Source organism: Strix aluco, chromosome 1, assembly GCF_031877795.1.
Source record: "Strix aluco isolate bStrAlu1 chromosome 1, bStrAlu1.hap1, whole genome shotgun sequence".
Taxonomy (NCBI): Eukaryota; Metazoa; Chordata; class Aves; order Strigiformes; family Strigidae; genus Strix; species Strix aluco.
The window spans coordinates 41,785,417-41,805,258 of NC_133931.1; the positions used below are offsets into that span (position 1 = coordinate 41,785,417).

General features: G+C 39.5%; 1 protein-coding gene across 7 annotated transcripts in view; it reads right to left on the bottom strand.

The window, feature by feature from the left end:
• Positions 1-19,842, bottom strand: part of FAM110B (family with sequence similarity 110 member B) — a 152,707-nt gene that overhangs the window by 88,212 nt on the left and 44,653 nt on the right. Inside the window, exon 1 of one of the 7 annotated variants that reach the window (XM_074818744.1) lies at positions 10,415-10,549. The exons of 5 other annotated variants lie outside the window; for them this stretch is intronic. The gene's annotated coding sequence lies outside the window, so the exon portion shown is untranslated. Of the gene's footprint in view, positions 1-10,414; positions 10,550-19,842 lie in introns of those variants that run through there. One more of the 7 variants, XM_074818792.1, reaches the window with a different exon arrangement.

Here is a 19,842-nt window from a genome sequence, read left to right on the forward strand (position 1 = left end):
GGGATATTGAAGGGGTTTAAAAGACCCTGAAAGCAAATTCAAGATCTCAGCTGAGCAGAGGACAACTTAGAAGAGAGGCTAATGTTAACCCTAGTTTTATGTAGTTAAAAATTATACAGACAAAAGTCACATCTATACAGAAATAAAGGTTGTAATCTAACTGTATCAGACGCAACAAGTATTCAAAACTTATGCAGACTATTTAAGCACTTAGTTTCAAGGGAGAGTACATTTAAAGAAGTACAAATAACCTCAGGTGACAGCTCATGTGAAATAGGGATGTTAAGGAAATCCCCCTGGACTCCAGAACTATGCTACATACAATGGAGACTGAAATAGAATGATACCTAGTATGGTTTTGCTCTTGAGAAGGAAAAATGCAATTATTTTTTCGAGGCTGTATCAGTTCTGCATTCATAACTGGGCCATCTGACTTCTCCCACAAGTGCAAACAACTGAAATGAAACAGTAGTAAAAGTTAACCTCATCAGCCTGTTTCTCAGTATTAGCAACTTATTTTCTAAATGCAAAAAACAACTCTATTTTGAAGACAAAACGCAAATGAAGTCCTCATAAGCATAATTGTAGCTGGGTTTCTGTCCTCTGTACAAAAATGCATAGATCTTCCAAATTTTTCCACAGCAGAGCAAAAGCACTGGTACAGTGATACAAGGTACAGGGTCCTGCTTTGGTTGGTACCTCTGCCTGGAAGAAACCAGACTTTGTAATGATCTCAAGCTATTGTAATGATCTGAAGAAGTCACACCTCTGTCCCAGTGTCCTGCACAAAAGCACCTGGTGCAGATCTGCCTTTGTGCAACTCACAATTGTTGTTCCAACACCACTGGGCTTGGTGTTATGGAATCCTCCAACTGGCAGGTTTCAGGAAGTAAACATCCTACAAAAGGAGCACATCCAACACCTTCACGCTTAATGAAAACTCCTTTCCAGCTGTGAGGAAAAACAGGAAACTTGCACCCCAGTACATGTTGCTTCCAGAAGCTGCACATTGCTAAAATAATTTTGAAGATCTGACATCAAGCATCAAGTCCCTAAAACTAGTAAACTCTTCCTTGGGGAACGCCATGTAAATACCCCAAGTAGCTGAACAGGAATGTTTCCTGCCAATTCCATTACCTCTTCCCTGTGGAGTTTGGGAGGGCAGGACCATGCAAGAAAGTGATGGTCACACCAGTGACAGGCTACCCCTGGCTCACTGCTGGCAGCACTGAGCCTGTCTCTGACTTGCAGGGCAGCTTGATTTACAGGCAGGTCTCAATTTTATTGAAGAATTTCACATCAAACGTTTGTAACATTTCCAGATATATCATGAAAAGGAAATGAAAAGAAAGCTCTACACTTAAAACACGGAACAGGACTTTTTCTTCTTGCTTCAGATGGCCAAGCAGCCCTTGAAATTGAAATTCACAGCACATGTGAGCATAACAGAGTCGAGAAGAAAAGGGGCTGGAGGACAGAAAGAGGAAGGGACACTTTAAAAACACATATGCAGGAAGGGAAAGAATTGCAGGGAAGGGAGACTCTAGTTGTCAGCATGAACCCATTCCTTCTTCATGCATGCTTGTGATGCCCGAGAAGGCAACTTCTCCACTACTACAGGTTACCTCTAAAGGATTTTCAAAAGACCAATTGCATGGACCAAAGAAAGTAAGCTATTCAAGAGTAAAAGGCCTAACTGCTAAAATAAAATGAAACAAACAGGGGAAAAAATGGTACAGTTCATAAGGATTAAAGGATTTATCTGATTAATTTTTGAAAATTCAACAACAACAACAAAAGTTCAGGAATTCCTAGTGGCTGTGATTAAAGCTAATGTATTAAGCATGGAACTAAGTAACCTCTCAGATATAGGTCTCTTTTATCTTCAAAACAGATATTATTATTATTTAATATTTTTACAAGTGCTTCACTGTCTTAGAAATGTCTAAGTAACATTTCTAAGATGTTATATGAAGATCTGTGAACAAGCAGAAAAAAGTAAATCACACACCATATTTGAACACAGAGCATCAGAAGAGAAAACATGGTACTGCCATGTATTTCAAAAGTAAAAATACAAATGTTTATGGGAACAAAGATAATGGTTTCTGCAACTTCAAATATGAAACCTCAGGTCTGCATGCTCTGTCACTTACCTTGGCCAAAATGTAAACAAAGCCAATCTCTTCAACCCCAAACAACAGAATACTAATGTTGGTGATCATTTAAACAAGGGGAAAATTGACTTTAATGGGGGCTGACAAGAAGAAACAAACCATGTTAATGCTATAAGGCAAGATTCATGGCTTTGAAGGGACGCGATGAAGAGCTGTGCAAGTGTCCCTTTTTTCCCACAGCACTATCCAATTCATGCTACAAAGGATGCTCAGAGAGCTTTGTCCAGTACTGCCCCCGAGGGTCACCTGGTACTTAATTTGTATAAAACAAGAGAATACATGTAATTTTAGTAGTCAGCCTTGTCCAGCTTCCTAGTTTTCAGCAACACTGTCAGACCTACACAGCTACCGTGGGCTGCAGAAACAGGACTGAATACCAGCAGAGTAGTAATTATGAGTATGTAGGACTCAAAAAAATATTTTCATAAATACAAAGTGCCTGCAGAGAGTTCTCAACTCAGGCCAGTTTTTCCATTATTTACTACTTAATTTGGAACTATGTTTTTGAGAAAGGGCAGTCTAGATGATGGTGCACCTCCCTCTTCTGACCGAGAGCCTTTTGGTCTCCTCTTTCTCTCATGAAGCTCTCCTTCTGGGCAATTTGTGCCCACTTAAATGCAATGTGGACTGCAACAAAGGTGTAATTATGTATAAGTAGTGCCCAACAGAAATCATCTAAGAAAAATAAAGCTTTCTTTAAAGCAATTTTATCTAGCATTCTTTACTATACAGATGTAGCATACTATTGTGGAAGGGAAAAATATCTCAATGGCTGCATAAAGTATAGAAAACCAGTGTGGCCTGTATGAAATGGCATTTGTATATTTAAGAAAAATGTAAAAACATTCTCCTCCTCCCCTTTCCATCTCTGATATTTCTCCAGTTTGTCCTAGCCTCCAGGTATGTTTACACAGCAGCCAGAGATAGGTAGGTGTACATATCTATATATGTGCACATTCACACCTAAGGATAGGTATAAAATGTGAAGTAATTTTGGATAGCAGAACCAATACAGAAATAATAACTTGCCTAGAGTTGCAAGGCCTGCTTTGTCAGCTGTTTGGAGACTTCTAGTTACAAAATCACAGAACAGCTGAGGCTGGAAAGCACCTCTGATTGTTTAGTCCAACCCCTTGCTTAAAGCAGGGCCACCTAAAGCAGGTTGCCCAGGACCATGTCCCAGTTGGGTTTTGAATATCTCCAAGGATGAAGACTCCACAACCTCTATGGGCAACCTGTGCCAATGTTCAGCCAACATAAAAAAAAGTGGTTTCACATGTTTAAATTGAATTTTCTGTATTTCAATTTGTACTTTTTGCTTCTTCTCGTGTCATGGGATACCACTAGAGAAGAGCCTGGCTCCATCTTCTGTACTCCCCCCCATTAGGTATTCATATACACTGATAATTCCATACTTAATTTTAGTCAGAAACATAAAAAAAAGCTCTGTGTAGGATCATAATGCTTCCAGTACTATGTTCCACCAAAGCCAGAAGTAAGAGTTGTTATAAATGGCAGATGTACATATTTCTTGGAGATGAGGGAAGCATCAATCCAGTTTCAGCAAGCTTGCAAAAAAAAAAAAAAAAAAAAATCAATGGTAATTCAACACCAGATTGATTTAGTATTTGTAGTTGTCTTCTAAGAATGGATGTGTTTTAAGAGTTAGTTGCAGACATGCTTTTGATGCAAATTTAGGCTTCAGAGTCATGCTAAAGTAAAATAAGAAAGTATAACTTGCTTTGTAGCATATGGAATGAGAAAATACTTGCAAAAACTCTGGCTTTTTAGAGAGCTAAAAATCAGTCGATAGTAAAGAAGCATCCCAGTTTTTCTACACAGGAAAATCTCCTCAAGCCACACTACAGATGAAGAACCCAAATCCTCTATACTTTAGCACGGGATGGGGGTACAACTTGCTTTGCTGTTGCTTTTGTGAGGATTTAATGAAGGCACTCTGCAAAACCTCTTCCCAGTGGAGAGCCTCTAGCAGGATCCTTTAGGCACCCAGTGCAGAGAATGTGCCAAGTAGCCAGCAAAAAAAAGAGCAAAATAAATGTGACTTTAAGGCAGTAAATACCCACACGACTCAGAGCCCTGCAGGCAGCAGTGAAGCTGTCAGGATTCAGGTCAGTAACGTGCCACCAGTGCCTGAGACACCTATGAAGAGGAGGAGGGGCAGAAGCAGTTCCTTGGGTCAAGCTCTTACAGAAGCATTGGCTAGTGTGGGGTACCTACATGGAGGCATGATGGAAAGGAGCCCTATTTGCAAAAGTGGTCAGCAAAGCTCATTAATCACTTCGGAAAGACCTGACCTAGAGATGACAGGAAGATGAACAGAGATGCTTGCTTTCAGTAAAGAGGTAACAACAGGCTGAGAGACAAAAAGCAGCTATGTCAGACTTGGAAAGGTCAAGGGTAAGATTTGTATTTGTCAGAATGAGCTTTCCAAGCAGGAGCCAAGGACATCTTCCTCCAACAAACAAACAAATAATAACAAAAGAAATATTAAGCATCTTTGGTAAGAGAACTTGAATTCCTTCACCTGTGTGCCGTTCCTGGGCATCTCTGCCTACAAGGTATTTTTGGATGTCTACTCCCCCAAAAGAAAGTGGTGGTTGCAAAGATGTCAAAGAGCACATGGTTGAATGGCAGATAGAAGCTGAAGGGCAGAGACACACAGATTGGAGAAAGTGGAGAAAAAAAAAAAGTAGATTTGAATGGGAAAATGGGGCAGACAAATTTAGAAAGGAGGTGGCAGCAAGGCAAGAAGAGAACTGTGGTGAAGAGGCACCAAAACACTGAAGGACAATGACACCGTCTATTTTGAGGTCCTGTTCTGTTGCATCCACCATGCTATATGCCTTCCACACAAAACTAACAGCAATTGTACTGCCTCTGCTGGGCATCACCAAGTCCCTGGGGAGGTGGGGGCCAAAACAGCAATCTGCACTCCACAATATGCTAGAGGAAAATGGGGGGAATGGACGGGACAGGACCATGGATTGCAATCAGGCTGATGTAACAGTAATGGAAGGGATGTATTTTATCAAGTCCCTCATACATCTTCTGACTAGACTGCTGTTGTAGTGTCACAGTAGAAACACAAAGCTGCACACTCATTTCCAGATGACTGCAATGCCCAAAATACCCGATGTCAATTATGACACTGAGACAGAAGGAAATCATCCTTATCCTGGGAAGTTTGTACTGTAAGTGCTTATACTGACAGGAATAGATATACTGATCTTATATTTTTCACTCTTTTTAAAGACACTTGCAGTAATGGTTTATGACCCTAAAGCACCAACTGCTCAGCCTTCCTTGCAAGCCCACAGTCTGTGGTCACATCAAAGATGCTTCATCTTTATTGTCTCTGTTTCTCTCTTCATTTCTTGCCTTTTTCTGCCTAGATTATATAGGCAGGAAACTCTATGGAACAGGGGCTGTATGATATTATGCACTTGCATTACAGGCCAACATGCCTTATCATACTAACATGTCTCCTTCAGTACCGTTACCTACAAAACCAGTACCTAGATCTTAAAAGAACCAATTACAACCATGGACACTAAACAGATGCAAGAGCCAAATCTTCCCAAACTTGTGAAAACATGCATACCACTGCAAACTTGGATATTCACATTTCTCTCCAGTCAAACGGCACTAATAACCCATACAAGTTGTAATACGCACTGCATAACTTTGCTACACAATGTGTTTCTACAGACTTCCTAATCAGGGAGCAGAACAGCCTAATCTTTGGGCTAGTCTACCAACTTCTGAAATGCTAAGCTCCCTTAAGAGAGGCAAGAATTTAATATCCTTCTTTGCCATTAATTGGGATACTGTAGTACGCATTCATATTAGGAAGATATGAATGGATGCTGTAAAATCATTCTACAAGACCCAACAGATATGCAGCCAAAAAAACCCCCAGATGGCTATATAATCATCAGCAGTATAAATAATATACTATTTCAATTAATAAACCAATATACCACCGAAGTATGAGACAACTGCATGACAGGGCATAAAACCAAATAGCGCCTGTTATGGAATGGAAAGGACAATTCATGTTTGAAAACGGCATATTTACAAAGTGAGGATCTGGGTTGGAAGCTTCAGGTGCTTCACGGAAAGGCTATAGCAAGTAGTTGTGCCCACAGTGGCTGAAGCACATCCATGAAAGACAACATGAAACTGAGACAGGAATCTCGTTACCAGGTTTACACAGACAATAGCAACCAGGATTGCTCGTTGTATTCTACATTAAATCTATCAAGCCACACTTAATACTGCAGGTAATAAATTTACGAACAATTAAAATTAATCATAACAGGAGATTAAGCGTAAAAAAAAAATTAATAATACCCATTTTGTTTTCAATTCACCATACCACTGCAGCTGTGAGAACTGCAAGGAAAAGACACTGCTGTTTCCATTCCCTGCTTTATAAAACACGACCTTCCTCTAAACATTGCAAATGTTTGACATGCAGATGCCTAGAGCTAGGCGTATTTCCTCTGCTGTTTAAGTTTCGAACTCCACATAGTTAGTCCCCAGAATAACTTGTGCTGTGTGGGTGAGACCCCTGCGGGAGGGGAGGGGGAGAGCAGGACAGGGCAGACCTTCCTCACCAAGGGCCCTTGCCTGCACCCAGGTCCTGGGCATGGATGGGAGCACCCGTAACCACAAATTGGGGCAGCAGCTGTCTGCATATAGAGAAGGTGGTCATGTTTCTGATCCTGTTCATTAGTGCTGCTGCATCAGTGTGAGAAGTGTCACAACAGTAAGGCCTTCCCAGCTTAATGTACACTTTGCCAAGCCTGCAGAGGGTATCTCCACCGAGAGGGCTCATCCTGTGCCTCCCCACCACCCCAAAAGTTTTCAGATTTGGAAGAATAAAAAAGACCTTCACTCAACAAAACACAGAAAACAGCCTATTGATTTCCCATAAACTCTCAAAGTGTTAAAATAAACATTTATAGTTGGGTTATTGAATGTCTCAACCATTTAAACAGACAGACATTCCATCAGCAAAACAGTAAATTGGAGTTGGTTCCAAAAACAGAGGAAAAGGGAAAAGGAGCTTTAGGGCACAAAGTCACTTTTCTCATTCTAATGTAAACCTTTACACATATATCATTTACTGCTACTCGACTTAAAAACTGTAAGGCATATAAGTACAAATCCTGCAATATAAACACTGTGGTAATACTTTAAATCCCTATGACTGTTTTTCAGGACTATCTCTTTCATTGCTAACTGACTACAAAAAAAAAAAAAGTATTAACCTTAAGTATCATCTTTCCCCTCCAGACTTGGTATGGTTTTAAGTAATGTAAAACTCACATACATAGCAGTAAATAGACATAATATCTTAATAAACCAGAGCTAGAGTAGCACTGTTTATTACAGGCACTCAGTTTACTGCATATATCCATCTCCAGCTAGCAGCCAAAGCTCGTGTTTCTGAAAACATTACTCTTCAAGGAGTATTTATATTTCTATTGGATTATAATGAGTGTACTGGTATGACACTGAAAGTGTTAACAACATATTAATTTCTAAACAAACATATATTAGTGTTAGATAGTATAAGTGATTCTTCCCCAGATACATATAGATATGGATATATATATGAAACACTTGAGGCCTTGATTTTTGTAACATACTTTTGTGCCCTTACCGCACATACACGGACACACACTCCATTCCTGGTTGGAAAGAAAAGTTTTCCTTTTGCATAACAAATTACTCGGGAGATTTATCTACAGGGCAATGTATCAGAAATAAGAACAGTTCACAGAGGTGCACAGCAAACATGCTATGAATGCATGTCCTAACAAAAAGTAATTAAAAACTTTTACATCAAGAAACTCACTGGCAAAACTTGAATGTAAAAATCTCATTGATGATAATCTAGTGCGCTTCATTTCCTGTAGCAATACTCTGTTTACAGTTAAAATATGTTTATAGCAACAAAAATGACAAATTTTTTAGAGAGTAATCCACACAAACTGTTGCTTCAATTTGATTTCTTTCTTTACCCAGAAAAATGAGGTTGTAACAAGAAGAGAAGCAACAACAAAGTAACTTATACCTTGCTGTTAACGCCTGGCAAATTTAAATTACACTGTCACTAGTTCTAGTTTCACAACTGTCATTTTTTCTGGTGCTGCTTGCATAGATCACCACAGCTCTTTTTGGAGGTAGAGATGTCCACACCTAAATAACTGCCGGTGCAGCATTTCAGTTCCAGTGGGTGGTGGCATTACCTGTATCCACCACCAAAAATATGCTAACTTTTACAGCATTTTTCCAGTTATGGTTTATGTTACTTACAAATAATGATAGCTCAATACATGAAACTGAAAATATCAGCCTCTTGAAAATAAGCTGCCTGGATATAGTAAATATATAGTTCAGATGGCAATACTACTGTCTATGTTTCTTTATTACTAAGATCGCCATTATTTACTCCTTCATGAGATGCTGTTGCAGATGTCAAAGATGTAGGCTTACTTCAGGTAAGCCCCTGTCAAAAAAGGCAAAAAAAAAAAAAGATGACCTTAAAACCTCTATAAGACACTTTTGGTTGGTGATTTGGAGCAACGAAGGAATATGAAACAGCCTGAGAACGACATGCCTTCACATCCTGAACCCTCCCTGTCCCGGTTTTAACTGTTACTATGCAAAAATGCCATTCCAAGTCTGTACTGAAGAAAACGGCTTTGGAAATAAAACCCAGGTGAACGTAGACACCAAGGCAACTATTTTAGTCAACATTAAAAAATTCAAAAAAACCTGGTACCAGCTGTGATTAAACCTCCCAAATACTTTTCCTTTTGAATACACTATCACAAATAATAAAGCTTGCGTATCCTGTTGCATCCACAGCCATATAAAGTTAGCAACTGGATAAATGCCCCACTTTTTAAGGGGATCTACTCCAGAGGTAACACAGTTTCATACCACACAGTTTAAGAGTGAACAACTTAAATTTTCCTTTGGTTTATACAGTAGGAAAAACATCTTCATGGATAGGTGTGAAGGGTGAAGACTAATACCAAAATAGCTCTTGTTCCTAACACCTTTCTGATCCTGGCTGAGACAATCTACTTGTACCTCAGACGCATGGTGGCAATCAGCCAGCCAGATGACTGGTGACTTAATATACAAGTTCATGTGGGCTCTGTGGAGTCCGACACAGACAAGGGCATTAACTTTGAAGTCTCAACAGTCAGCCTCAATATTCAGAAGTCATAAAATGAGGCATGACTACATTAAGAGACTTTTTTTTATACTTCATGTTTGCTTCCTTCTGTCTGAACAGCTTTCACTGTTAAATGTGCCCATAAAATATGCATGCTTTTTACAGGAAAAGTTGTGATCAATTGATGCATAGGTCAAGTATGAAAAGAACTGAAATGAGTATGACGCTATGATAAATACTATAATAGCCTCAGATTAAAAGACTGGCATGTATATCTTGTTTCATTCTACCGCTGAAGGCAGTTCTGACAATAAACGAGGCTTTGGGCCAAAATTCAGCCTTTGAGAACAATACAGATATGTACGAATATATATAAAATACATGTGTGTGCAAGCAAAGGATATATTGCAATCTACTAGGCAGGGTGGCTTTAGTTTCATTTTGAAAGCCACTTAAAATAAAACCCAGTGGATGAAACAAAGAATCCACCCAAACATGAAGGCTCCAGCATCTTTGTTGAAAGAACAATAGCATATTACTCTTCGTCCCTCTATCTTGTTGCAAGAGAACCATCAAGACAGTTATTGCTGTGATCTAATTAAAGAACACTTCACATAATTATTCTTTAAACTAATCACTATTTATAGAGATTTATCTTCATATGCCAATAGTTGTAAATGCTCTAATTAAATTGCTCTGCAGAAAACATCCCAATAAAAGAAATATTTCCATTAGCATAACAAAAGGCAACCAGTAAAATCACTCACATGCACAGGCTCAAAATTTCAAATGAAAGCAATATTCCTGTATAAATACACTCTATTTTTGAACGAAATCCACTCTAATAATATGTTTTGTAATCTGATGGCTCTCCCACCAGAGTACAGAAAATATTAATGAAAGCAATATCGAATTAAACAGATGACATGATTAACAGTATTCATTTCATGCATGACTGTTTTACTGGAGAGATAAAGACCTGAAAGTAATTACCACCAAGTAAAACTCCTTCACTGACCTCTCCGTTTCCAGCTAGCGGTCCTTAAGTACTGTTGTTTTGCAACAAAGGCCAGTGCCTTTCATCTGTGGGTTTTCTTTTACGCTACAAGCTGAGCACCTCTCCCATTGCATGCACACAGTACCTCTGTATCTATGTCTGTAATGCAGCATAAAGATTACTGGGGAAACCTATCAAACCGGCAGGCAGCAACCTCGCCTGCCAATAAGCGCGAGGCACATGCAGAATCCAGCACATGCTCGCTGAGGCTCGCAGACTGTCACCGCTGCTTAGCAGGCTGGTAATCTAATTATAGCCATTTGCCATAGCACGGGGCTGCTGAGGCACCGCGCGCGAGGAAATGAGAGCTGAACAGATTACACCTTTTAGCCAAAAGCATTGACATTTGGGACTGTTATTTGTCTGGGTGCATAAAGATAAAATTCCTGTTTGGGGTTTTTTTGTGTGCTTGGTTTTCCGAATGATTCGCCTATGAAGGGGTTTGTCTCCAGCTCTGAAAAAAAGGATATATTTAGGAGTGCTCTTTCAGAAGCTGACCGCTTGCAGTTTGCTAGGTCTATTAGGAGGAGACAATAAAATGCTGCAGTTTATTCTGCCAGCAGGAATTCTTGTTTCAAATGTACACATTACCAGCGTCATATACACAGTAGATCTCAGATCAGTTTATGTACAGTACTTCACAATCTACAGCGTAGACCTCACATCAGCGAGGCAGCACACGCATGCTTTCAGCACACAGCAGCCCTACAGAAGTCAACAGGACACGCTTTGTCCTTTACGTTTACATGTGGGCAGATACTCAGATGACCCGAGGGCTTCTGTGTGCACTGGCACATAACGTCCTAAGTTTTCACATGAGGCTATGGTGGAAATGCCAAGGAAATTTTTGCCACTATGCAAACAACTGAATCCATTTGGAAAGTACTTACTGTGACCAAATACTCCTTAGAAGTATGGGGAACTAACTCAAGTAAGCCTTACACGCATCTTATAAATATGTAAGTCCCCAAACTAAGGAAAGTTATGATCTAAGAGAACATTGTGTATTTGAAAGAGCTTCTACAATATCAGGTAAGTAATCATGACAAAAGATACAGGCACATGTAGTTTAGTCTTCCTTGATATTACATTTCAATTAATCATCGCTCTGACTAGCACAAATTGGAAAACAATCTTCTGAAGTTTCCTGTTCCCACACGGTTCATATAATCACCTAAGCTTTACACTGACCAAAAGGTTTTCAAACGTCAGTGGCAACTGGGAAGTACACAGCCTGTTTCTCAGAAGTGTGCCAGATGTGTCTCATGAGATACAGTACATTTTTCATGATCGATATTGCCAAACTATCATAATGCTACAGCATTATGCACATACAAACTTTACAACGCATTTTTAAGATGTTCCACTAAGTTACACATAAAACATATCCATAAACATTACACTTACAAGATTCTGAACGCTACTGCAATAATGAGTTCCTATGTGCCCACACCAGCAGTTTTTCTAATTCTTTACTCTTATCAACAGCACCATACAGTATCAGGCACAGTCCAAGTGCATGATATTAAAGGTCGTTTAGAAACATTTTTATCTATCATACTTACTTTAGTACAAAATTTATATTTGCTACTACATAAAATGTTCCTAATGGAACAAGACTTCCATGCGGTAACACCATTAAGACCATATTTTTTGACAGTATGTAAATAGCTGTGTCACAGCTTTCTTAATCTGCCACTGAAAATTGCTCATAAAGAGTCGCTCTGTGCGAGAAGTGGACTTCATCTCTGTAAGAAAAATATTCTCAAAGCTATATATGGCTAGAAATAAAAATGAAATGCAGGAAGACTGACATTTTGCTCCTTGATTCAACATTCAGTCAACATTAAGTTTTGTGTTGCAATAAACGAAGGAGGCTGTTTTATTAAGTCTTCCTTTTCAGATTACATCATCTAAGTAGCTCATCAATTTTTATAAACTGTGCTTCTTTAAAATACAGTAGAATATTCCAAGTTTCTCAGCAGTTCTGCTTGAAGACAGAAAACTATGTATTTAATGAATAAAGGAAGGACAGTTATACAACAGTTAAAAACTCAATTTAAAAAGAGTTCAAGAGACATGCAAAGAAGTGCACAATTCAGATGACCAGTTCTGCAATGATTTTGCTAACAACATTTTGCCAAAGGTAGCAAAAGGGGAACAAGACCAATAGTCTTGATCCTAGTCTTCTGATCCAGCTATTGGGAATGCTTGTGTCTGCTAAGCAAAGGAAAAAACACACACGAACAAAGTAAAGAAAATCAAAGAGACTTAAATCATTCTTTTAATCTAATACACATTCACAGACCACTAAGGCACCTATGACAGGTGACAAAATGACCAAGAATCCTTAAATAGGTATTAGACAGGCTTCAGCTGCCATGGAACTCTTCGTTTTGGCTCCCTCCCATACAGGCTAAGCCTACACATCCCCCAGTCCCCCATCTCTGCCCACCAGCTCCCCAAGCCCTTGCTGCTCCCTCCTGCAGGGGTCCAGCATCACTACCCAGCAGCCAGCCTCCTGCTTCCTCCCCACACAGCTGCTGGCTCCGAGGGCAAATACAGCCCATATCCCCAGCAAGGCTGCCCTGGCAGCATGCTCTCAACATACCATTGCAGCAGGGTGTTTATTCTAGGAGTTGCTTTCTTTTTTAAAGCCTCATGGTAGCAGCTTTAGTTGGGTGACCCATCGACAGCTGCGAAGTTGAATTTCAAGAGACACCCACTTGTCTCTGCAACACAATCAACATTCACTAAACCTCTTTCAAGAAACACCTACTTGTTTCTGCAAGACAGTCAACATTCACTAAACCTCTGTGCTTAGCTTAACAGACCAGTCAGAAGAGTCCCAATGTCTGTCTCAATTTTAACAGTCACTTCTATCCATTGTGAAGATGTGCTGGGCAAGGAAGGCAGGGGAAACAGCACTGCAGGTCTGACATTTGGAACCAGTGGTGATTCGTAACGGCCCACGTTTGGCAAAGGCAAGTGGCTAAAACTCCAACTGAGAACAACACGGAGCTCCACCAGCCTGCCCCACCTCCTGTGGTGATCACACACAAGCACCTGAACCATGCACCGAATCTGTGACAGGATACAGCCACGTACAGGCGTGCCAGCAAGAGAGGCCAAGAGAGGTTTCATGAGGACACAGTCATAAGATACTCCTCAGCTCTGGCAAGTCTCTGTTGGAAGTGAACAAATTGTGAAAGGTGAGTTGGCCAATATTCGGCAGACTTTCAACGAAAGCAAAAGCCTGTCCCTGGCACAAGTTATATGCCTGTGCTAAGCTTCAAGTTCCCGCTCCTCTGCATGGAAACAGAATCTCTCTGCAGTGTTTTTAGAAATTAAAAGAAAGTTAGGTTCTCTCTAGCCCTGTTCTTTGACAGAACAGTTTTGATCAAAATTTTCCAAAACCATATGGTCTGAGGCAGATGTCCATCACAGAGGGGAGGAGAGAGGAAAACCTATGGGGGTACGATGAATTCATCATATGACACTACAACAGTGAAAACTGCCTAGCTAGCACATTAATGAATTTTACACTTCATTTAGACTTATCTAAGTGAATTAACAGACAGATTACTTTTTTAGGAACAAATAGCTTTTTACTATGTTATGATCACTTGTATAAGTACTTATATATCCAATTATTTCAATACAAAAGTATTGAAAATAAAAATTTCCTGATGTGTCTTGCAACTAAACAGGTTTCACTCTGGATGGTGCTTATCCTTTGACTTAAAAATATATCAAATATTGCTTGGAAACCACTACCTCAGTTACTTAATTAGATTTTGCAAAGTATAGTAAACATATGGAATGAAAATGAGTTGAGCAAAAAGGCTGGTGAATCAATGCTGCATTTCTAAAGGCAACAGTGCGTACATTTCCAAGCTGTAGCATTGAGAGGTTGAACAGAACCAATTACTTTAATGAATATTTTACTTGGCTTGATGCATTCATTAGACTTTTAGAAGTAAGCTAAACCATACCATGGTTATGTATACATAACAACAACAACAAAATTCTAATATTTTTGTATGGCACTTTTTACATTTACACAGATTAAAAGATGAGGAGACTATTTTCTCTTCCACAATTTTTTCTACATTTCAATTTTTCTTCCCAAAGAAAGTTATCTAGCATTATTTTCTTTTTCTTTTGAAAACTACCTCTCACTTCATAAGTTATTTGTTGGGCTCTTTCCTCTCCTAGCAAGTTTGGGAAGTCTGTAAACTGGTGGCAAACTTACCACATGACCCACCATCATTTGTGAAGGAAAATAAAACACAGGCCTGGTGTCTACCATGTAAACTTTTCTCAGGAAGTCACAAATGACAGGCTTCAAGGTTGGCACTCAGCATGGAAAAACTTGTTTATTTTATGGAGCACAGGGACATTTCTTGGATTGATTCCAATTTCAGTTGGCAAGACAGCAGTTACCTGTACATGTGTGCATATACATGTGTGTATATGACAATGCTATCGATCATGTTTTGAAGTTAGTCAGCTAACCTGCAACTTCAGGGCTTTCTTTTCAAACATGCTAATTATATCCCTAAATGCTCCAGACAGCACTCCTCTGGATGCTTAAGAGCAGACAAGACATGTCTCAATATTAAAACCGGAGATTCTCTGCAGGACAGTACTAAGATCGATTCCTACAGAGTACTTTTTATAGCATTTATATTCATTTTTTTCTCAGAATCATAAAAACCAAAAAAGATCATACACACCCACATTCCAAAAGACATTACCATCCCTTGCCTCACAGACCTACCTGTTGGCAGTATCTTCACTGAAGACCTAATGGACTGAAATGAAGACACCAGTCCATCACTGCCACCTTGGAGAACCAGGGGAGGAGCAGTTAAGCTGTCAGGGAGGTGTGTTTCATGCTACCATTGACCGATGCAGTAAAGAAGGCTCTGAAGTGAAGCCTGCAGCAGGTTTACTATGCTGAGCACTTAGACTTTGGCCGTACAACCAGATATGGAAGAACACAGTATTATTCTGTTGGTATCCTCAAGAACACAGAAATCCCAAATTCAAATGATACATCATTTTCAAGACTTCACATCACCCTGAAACATGCTTCCCATCACATACCACTCCAACACATCTCCACCACAATATCATCCTTCCATTTCTCGAGTTCTTTCCATTTTTCCTTCAGTGCAGTGTTTTCTTCCACCTCTATACCATACTTCATCAATCACCTCAAACTATACAAATATCCTTCATGCCCTCTTGTCTTTCCACCCTACGTATTTTTGGCTCCACTGCCTTTCTTCATAGCTAGCAGCACAGATGCAGTATGAACTGTACATTTCAGAAGGCAACACACCTGTCAGCATAACTGAGATCTTAGCAAGACCAAAACACGTGTGCCTCCTAGCCACCACTTCATGACCTCTGACTGACCAGCTAGATGGCCACATCACCAACTTGATGAACCACAGAAAGGGACCACAGTGCTTATCAGTAACACAATAAGCATAAGAAATAGCCTTAAATAGCGCACCCAGACCATGGACCCCGTATAGTGCATGCTTGACTCGCATAAAATTAATGATCATGACTCTAGTGAGCTAAAGAATATAAAATGTTCTAGAAAAAGCAGCCTCTGCCTCTGCTTCCAAACAGGCAAGTAAGAAAGACACATTAGCAGACTATAACAAACAGATTTAAAAAGAGAGAGCAATAAAAAGATGAAATATGACTGATGTAAGATGTGAAGTCCTAACACAAGATATAATGCAAAAATTCAATGGCTCACAAGGACATGGGAGGTTAAAACTACATTGGAACAAGCCACAAAAGGACTTCATAAGTGGAGATACGTTTTTAGTACTTGATGCGGTAGAAAATAGGGAACTTGAGAGCATCACTTAAGCCAGAAAGCTGACAGACAGGTACAGATTTTCCTCAGTGGAAAAGCAGAAAAAAGACCTTGCAATATAATAAGTATACTTCCAGTACCTTCACATAATTAATGTTCATCACCACACTGCTGGCACTTTCTTCTCCATTTAGTATCATTTTCACTATGATCACCTTACTGCAATGGGTGACACAATATGACGCTGGGTATATCTGAGATATCTAGAGATTGGCCTGGGAAAACTTTAAATGCAAGTCTTCCATTAGAGGACAGGTGTAATTTTTCAAAAATGCTATGCTGCAAAGAGCACAAAAAGCTGAAGGATGAAGTCTAACATTCCTCACTTTGAAGGAAAAACTCCATCAGACTTGCTCACTTCTATAATTAAGAATGCTACTTCCAATTCTGAGTAGAAAGCACAGCTCAGGGGCTCTTTGATCTTGTGTGATGACAATGAAAACCCATCAAGCCATCTAAAGCCCATTGGTTTTTTTATTCTTCAAAGACTGTTTTTCACTCTCTTACATCTATGCAAGAAGGTATTTATGTTGAGCTGCAAGATGCAACTGGAAAGCAAGTCAAGGTGCGACTGTTGGAACATGCAGTGGTTCCTCGCAGATGCTAATGCATACAGGCACTCACTCAAAACCCGTCCCGCTGCCAGCCAGTTTGCTGAGAGCTCAGAGACTGCAAACCTTCGAGACTTCAAGTCTCCAGTCCACACCCATAATTCAGAGTTTCAGAGCAACTCTCAGATCTTATTACTTTACACAAGAGTTGAAGATATTCAGCACAATGAATCCAAGAAGAAAACTAGCTTTGAATGCAATGGCTTTGGTTATCATTTCAAGGCTAACAACTTTGAAGACAGCCTACTAAACTTCAAGCCTTTTTAGTCAAATATAAAATAAATTTAGATTTTAATCTTAGAAAGATTGTTAATTCAATGACTAGAAATTGGGTCTATATAAAACCAGCAACTGTGACTCGCCATACCAGAACCCAGTCTCATGGTCTTCTTACAAGAAACCAGAAGCATTTTGCTGGCACAGACGAAAAACCTCTCCAGGAAGAAAGGCTTAATTATTTAATAGCACAAGCCAAAAGCCCTTTTATCAAAGAGTCTTCAGGACTCTCATTCCATATAATGCTCCTGAAGAAGAGTGAAACTTGCATCTCAAGCAGCTTGTAGACCTAGCAGTTAAAGTTCGTGGGGCTGACAAGATCCCAGACCCTTCTTCCAGAGCTGCTTGTAGCTTTTATCCAATCCTCTAATGCAATATGAGCACACAAATCACATAACTAGGGGTATGAAAAATTAGTATAAATGGGGACAGATGAGTGCCCACCCCTCAAGCCTAGACTCCCACTCCTGGTTTTCCATCCTTTTCTGACCATTTGAGCAAATACTCCCCTCCCTGCATAGTGCTCCAACTAAGGTGAGGGGGAGAATGATGATCCTACCAAAACCAGCATGGGAACTAGGGACTGCTCTGAAGAAGACAGGCAACATGCACCAGGGGAACTCTGTCACATCCTGGGGACAAATTACTTACTGGTCTGCCTTCTCAATCTTTTCCTGGGCAAAACAGCAGGTGTTTTCTTCACCTTCCATTCCTAGGTCTGGGGACAAAAAAAGTGTTGCCTAATTTCTCCACAGCACACATCTGCATGGCATAGTAGCCTCACACAAGTCACCGGTTGTAATACTACTGCTGTCAATAACCAGAATTTCTTCAGGGGCTCATTCTCATGAAGTGCTGACTGCTCAAGAGGATCAATCCCAAATCAGATGGAGCCTTTTATCCTTTTGTCCCAGCTACAAATCCCCAGAGCTTAAAGAACAGGTTTCTAAAAGCACAAGCATCAGACAAGCATCAGGATCTACAGTTTTACATTAAACAAAATGCAAGTACTTAACAACCTTTGTCTCTGTAATGTAACACTGCTGACATACATGTCATTTTAGTGGGCATTTACTATTTCGGCAAGAATTTGTATCAACATAAGATTAGGAATAAAGCAGGCTAATGGTTATAGGTCCAAACCTAGTCTACACTGTGAACTCAAATATTTTGTGAGCACAAATATGCAGCAAGTATGCCTTATCTTTTCTAATACTATACTCTGCAAAGGACAGCACATTTTTGAGATCATTGCTTTTCCACTACATCAAGCGGGTGATGTCTCAGTGGTGAGTCTTAAAGTCCAGACGTGTTAGAGGTGGAAAGGGAAAATCAGTAATGCCATAACAACATAACCTTAAGAGCATAACAATAATCCTTTTTTGTCCCCATAGAAATTAGGTACAAACATGGGACAATAAGGTCAAAAGGCGAGCACTCAACATTAAGTGGTCAGAACCTGAGCTTTCAGTCTGTCTCAAACATGTATCTCCTGCACGTTCTACAATAATGTAGTCTTTAGCGATCTGAACAAGAAAGTCTCTCCTTGTTCCCCAAACTTCTGTCTTAATCAAGATCTAAAGAAAAAGCTTCTCCAAAGCTAACTAGTAAATAAAACAGATATTTGCAAAGCAAATTCCAGCAGTCTGTAGTCAAAACATAAGCAGCATAACCACAGTAAAAGGGCTGCTAGAGAAGGCAAACATGAGCAAGTTTCAAAGTTGCATAACTGTTTAACGCTGACTTCACTGTACGCATTATTCGTATTTTATAACAGAAGCCGCATAACTATGAAAACCACTGTGTAACTTAAAAACCATCATAATTTCTATGCTCAGACTGCCACATGCAATCCCACCATATCCCAGCCACTATAATAAATATTCATATTTGGAAGGGCCGAGGGGTAGCAATGGAAATAACTCTGTACATAGTACTATGTTTTCACATTGTGAAGTTCAGCACATAAACTACAGCGTTTACATGGCTAACCTGCAAAATCTAATCATTTATCCCACTTAAAGCATTCAAGCTATCCTTAGTACTGACAACTACCCCATTTATATAATTCCATATCCGTTTCATTAAAAACAAATTGAAACAGCTTTGAAATATTGACATTGAGAAGAATTTAGAAGGTTTGTTTTCTCTCTGGGTACTTGGAATATAATAATCTCTTGTGGTAAACTAGTATACTACATCAGGAAACAGTAGCTTCTATTATTGTTTTGTATCTCATCAATAAAATGAGACCAAAAACTAACCAAATTAGATCTATGATTTCTTTTTTAAAATTCTACTCTATAAGTTAAAGAATTAACTATGTTCAGAAGTCTGTACTCATTCAGAATTTGGGATTTAAATTGACTTTTACAGATCTGAGAGTGCATAAAGGAAAAGCCTGAAAATTATCTTGCACAATTTGCAGTAGTCATAAAACATTTTCAGGCCTCTGTATACATATTTTTTCAACTCCCAAAAATTAGTGAAAGAAGGGATTTGGAATAAAACCAGACTCCTTAAAGTCTTCTCAATTATATCATATATTAGAATATCTCATGTCTCCCAAGCCATGACATCCCTCTAGCTTTCTTGCA